A 6,000-nucleotide genomic window follows, 5' to 3' on the forward strand; every position below is an offset into this window, starting at 1 on the left:
TTCGAAAGGTCGACTTTTCATAAACTACCAAAAGTCGAAATTCGAAAAGTCGACTTTTTAAAAAACGGAAAAAGTCGAAAGGTCGAAAAGTCGACTTTTTGTTTCAGCTATAGAACCCTAATGTGAAGCTCGTCCAACCAGCCGAATCGTCACCAAAGCCAAATATCCATTGCGCTAAGGTTATGCTCTGTATTTGGTGGTAGCAAAACGGTTCTATCTATTATGAGTCGCTGTAATCTGGCCAGACCATTACCGAATGCACCTGATTCGTTTGAAGCGAGTATTAGACGTTAAACAGAATAAGCGACCAGACATGAAACCGTAATATTCTCATGATAACGCTAGGTCACATGTTACAATACCTATTACAAACAATTTAGAAAGAAGTGATTGGGAAGTTTTGCCTTACCTGCCTTATAGGCCAGACGTTTCCCCGCCCGACTACTTCTTGTTTCGATTGATGCAGACCGCTTTATCTGGGATACACTTCACTTCAAAACATGGTATCCGAAATTGGCCTGATTTGTTCTTGGCCTCCAAAAATTAGCAGTGTAAAGGTCTTTAATTTGCTGTATTAGATAATTTACACCCTAGATATAATAGGGTTAATATTATTTAAGAAATTTAAAATTACGAACATATAATTTAGCTAGCCAAGAACACAATGTTAAATGTCAAATGTTAAAAATTAATTTTTAAGATAATTTTTATGATAATTTTATAAAAATTAGTGGCCAAAAACTAAATTTTCTCGTAATCCGCCAATATCATATCGGTTCAAACGCAAAGCCATAATAGGTACAATTGTTGAAATATGCGTTTTTAATCCTTGTATTAGAATCAATAACATTTTCTTTAAATTTCGTTTAAAAAAAATTTTTAAAATTTATTTTATTTATAATGGTTTGGCGATGTCAGAGAATTTTTAAACCCACCATCTAAAAAGATGGAGGGTATATTGATTTTGTCATGCCGTTTGCAACACATCAATATTATATATATATTCTGGGTATTCATAAGATTCTAAGACGATCTAGCTATGTCCGTCTATCTGGCTGTTGTAAATTAGTTCTAAGTACTTTGAAGTTATAATGTAAACCCAGTAAGCACCAAAGCCCCAAAAACTCAAGCACTTGAACATTTTGTTGGAATTTGACTTGAATGCAAATGTAATTATACTTTAGACATGAAAAATATTTGAAAATTTATTTATTTTTCAAACAAAAAACATATGGCTTGAATTTATGTTTCCTTTTTACTGGAGAATGCTATTGAAATAATGTGTAATACAACTGTATTTCAATTGCTGGACTATAATTCAGGGCTTGAATTACACTTGCTTTCAACTTGAATTCCAGTAAAAATGCTTATTGGGAACATGCTAAATGAAATACAACAAATATTTTTAATTTAAATTTTTTTTCAATATAAATTTTTAAATTTTTTTTCCTACTTGCTACTTTGGCGCAATATTTCGAAGCGTTATCCACTTTTGCAAATATCTTCAGCATTAGGTTTTGAAATGAGGTTTAATAATTTTAGGTTTTGATAGCATCGAAAATCCAACAAGTTTAAAATAAGGACAATCCTATTGTACACTTATCTAATATTATCGTCACCTAAAATGGAAAATAACTTTTTATAAGTTTATAAAATGAAATCTACTTAAGATATTGAAACAAAATTTTCAAATCTGACTTACAATGAAACTAGAAATAAATTTTGTAAACAAAAAATAATTTTTTTAAAGTACATTTTAAACTATATATGTGTCTTACGTTTTTTTTAATTGTTGTTTTCTAAAACCAAAATAATGTATCGTAACGTATAATATTAATTTGTATGAAAAAATTAAAATTTTATTCATAACAATGAATATTTGATTAAATTACAATATCAATACACTATTAATAATATTAAGCTTATTAAATTACTGGGAAAACATTATGTATGTATAAGTATGATCAATATTGTTCATTTTAAGCAGGAAGTTGGTTAAAAAAAGTCATTCAAATAATTAACACAAAAACACGCACACATGCAGTAATACTGATACACACAAATAAGTGTTTGGAAATGTTAATATATAACTACCACCATGTAGTACTGTAAGCAACAGCAGTTTGCCACTAGCACAAACATCAGTCATTTAACCAATGTTCTTCCAACAGTTTTGGGGTTTAACCACCGCCACAGCGTGCTCTTCGAAGTGACCTCACCAATGATCCAGACAGAACAAAGTGCTGGGGCTCACTGGACCCCCGCTGTATCAGGTGGAGAATCTGGACAGCTGAGAATTTAAATTAATAAACTCTTATCATACACCTCGAGTCCCCGATGTCGCTCCATATTTACCAAGATATGCAACCATGCCCCTAAGGGGTTCCAGACTAGACAGATGTGTTCAAGATTAACGTGCGTACCTGTCCGAAGGCCTAATAGAACGGTGCTCCAAACACCGAATAGAAGCCAAGTGTTCACCGAAGTGACCTCACCATAGATACAACAGGAAAAGTCCCGTGGCCCTAGATAAACACTTTAGTAAGCTGCTAATTAAGAAAAAAGAAATTCTTACCACCTCGTCAGCATGTCCCAAGGGGGTTCCAGGCTAGACAATTGACTTCTTATTACTTCTGTCTGTATGTCTGTTGAAATCAATTTTCTGAAGACCCCAGATATCTTCGGGATCCAAATCTTCAATAATTCTGTCAGACATGCTTTCGAGAAGTTTGCTATTTAAAATCAGCCAAATTGGTACACAAATGGCTGAGATATGAGGAAAAAACCAGGACAACCTCGATTTCTGACATATTTTTTATATATATCTGGATTACTAAGTCATTAATATAGATAATATGGATATCCAATGATGATATATCAAAGACCTTTGCAATGACGTATATAAAGCCATAGTAAGTTGGACCTACAATGGGTCGAAATCGGAAAAATAATTTTTAACTCGATTTTTTTTCACCAAAAGATTTTTTTCGTTAAATATTAAAAAAAAAAATTTATAATTTAAAAAAAAATTTTAAATTTAAAAAAAAAAATTTTAAAAAAACAATTCGAAATTTTTTTTTTTCAAAAAATTAAAAAAACTGCAAAAAAAAAAAAATTTTGTTTACCTAAAAATATTTAAAATTTTTATTTTGAAGTATAATTTGGTGAAGGGATATGAGATTCGGCACAGCCGAATATAGCTCTCTTACTTGTTTTACTGATGAGTTATATATGCCAGTTAAAGACCTTGTAGTTTATTTGGTAGTTTATTTCATCAACCAGAAATTAGTTTCAAAGACTGCAGGGTAGGCATGTGTTAGCATATTTATATGATATAAGTTATTAAGAGAACTGTATATAAATATTTCTCACAATTTAGTACATCAATGAAATTAATTTTATATTAGCAAAAGGTACGTTAAACATGTTTGTATATTTATATAACACAGTCATGAAGATTGCGAAATAGTAATAATTAAATTGTTAACGGAATCAAAAGATATGCAATAAAATATAATGATTTGTTATTCAATGTGAAAATAATTTACGAAAATCCCATATATTTCTGTAATGTTCAAACTTAAAATTATATTTTAATCAAATAGTTTACGGAATCAAAAGATTTGCAACAAAATTCAATGATTTGTTATGGGATATTTTCTTATAAATGCGTGAAAAAAATTTAGTTAATGCCCATATATTTTTATACTACAACTTGTGTGAGTCTGAAAATAATTTCAGACTCAGTAAAGCAAGTAGTCAATGTATCCCTTATAGAAGTAACTGTCACTAGTTTCTGATCACTTTGACATGTATGTGCTCTTTGTAGTGCAGAGAGAAGTCAATTGGTTACTTTGTACATCCTAAATAATCTATCGTGAAGTCAATGATCACTTAAGTGTCTCTAAGTATTTGAGAATGTAGTCAGTTTAAACTTTTAGTATGTACTGCACTTTTTTGTGAGTAATTCGTACAAACTGGTTTTATACAAATTATGTATTCTAGCTATTAGACGGTCGCATTGTAATCAAAAAGGGTCAATTGACCCCTGCTTAGGACATTCACGTGTTAAAATAATTGGTCACGTAGCTAGCTATGCAACTAGTTGTCACCCTAAATGATGGGTAACATCACTAGTTCGGGACAGTCTCCTAGAACTGCTGGGCAGTTAGACATGTGCATTTGTCTTTGTATGTGTTAGTTTGACATGTGTTCACATTATAAAAGTTTTATTTTTGTCCAAGAATGGATTTATGTTTTTGCGCTCCACTGAAGTTCAAGGCATTAAGTTTGTTATTTTGTTTGGTCACATGGTGAAATAGTTAGTGTGTCATATAAGACCACGCAAAAACTAAACTAAACTAAATAATTATTATACCAATCACGTACACATGTTTCTAAAAAGTATGAAGCTGCTAGGTTTTACTAATTTTACTTCACAGAAATATCATAAGGAAATTGCTTTTTTTTACATCTGTTTAATTTTAACATTGATATTCTGCATTGAAATCTAGTCATTTTGTTTTCATTTTACTTAAGGGATAAGTCTTTTTATTCACTACAAATAGCATGTCTAGGGTTCCTAATTTCCCGGACTTTTTTCTTTCCCGGGAGGAAATTAAAAAATCGTTTCATTCCTGGGAATTCCCGGAAATTTTTAATACTAAATTAAACCTAAAACCAGAAAATGTTTTTCAAATAAATTTACTTATACTTAATTGTTACAGGGTTTTAAAGGAACTATAAAAAAAAAATATTTTGTTGTACAATGTTGGTTCAGCCTTTATATAGGTTTCTAATTTAATAGTGGCTTATTATCGGTATTATCACAGTCATAGTTTTAATCAGTATAAAATCAATAAATTCTTTGTTTAATTAAAGAACTTAAGAATTTCGACTATGTTAAATCTATAAAACATGAGTAGTTAGAGACATTTTTCATATCTGATTGTAGATAAACAAATTTGAACCACTATTATTGTTATTATTTTATCTAAATATGAATAGTATTCATTGAATATCCATAAAAGTTGTAATGTTAATTCCTTTAAGAGCTTAAACTTTAAATTAGATTCAGTCTTAATAAGTTAAGTGAAAAAATTCGGTTATTTCAACCGTAATACTTCTTTGCCAACTGACTATCTGCTGCTAGAATCGAAAAAATCTATTGATATAATAGAATAATTAAATTATTTTTATAACGTTTTTTTATTTATCTATCGAATCTGCCTTACTTATGATTCAATTAGCAACAAATTTGGCCATCGAAATGAATCTGAAAAGTGTAACTTTTAGAAGAAAACTTATGAAGAAATTCCCGAAAATTCCCGACAAACATTTCGGCTCAATTGTAGTTTGAGTAGCTCTTAGTATACAACAATGTAGTCACTTCAGCATGTATGTAATTGGAGCATGGATTGTTTAAAAGAAACTGGATATTGAAGTGTCTAATACCAACATTGCCAGAGAATTAGTTAACTACTAATAACAGACTATTTGGCAGTCATTTTGTAGCTAGTCTTGAATTGACTTACTATAAAACTATGAAATGTCTTTAAAACTGGCAATTTGTGTACAATTAGTTTTCTTCATTGAAACGTACATGTTAGAGTAACTAGTTAAACAGCTAGTCAAGTAAGAATTTAGACAGCTAGTTAGTTAGACGTATGTTGCTTTAATTTATTATAAACTCTTTCTATAACTTGAATAAAATGTTAAGTCAGGTATTGCCAGAATATTTTTTAGTCCTAGATTTTATTTATGATTTCCATATTAATGTTAAATATTATTTAGAATTGTTAATATAATATTATTTGATTGATGCTGCAAGCAAATGTATTTAATCATAAAACATCAGAAAATCTTTTGGGATTAGAGTGTCCAAAAAACCGGCAAATTTAAAAAACCGGTTTTCGGTTTAATTTTATTTTTATCTTTTAAAAAAATCGATTATCCGGTTTCGGTTTTTGTCTTCAAAAAAACCATTTAACCGGTTTATAT

Source organism: Calliphora vicina, chromosome 2, assembly GCF_958450345.1.
Source record: "Calliphora vicina chromosome 2, idCalVici1.1, whole genome shotgun sequence".
Classification (NCBI taxonomy): Eukaryota; Metazoa; Arthropoda; class Insecta; order Diptera; family Calliphoridae; genus Calliphora; species Calliphora vicina.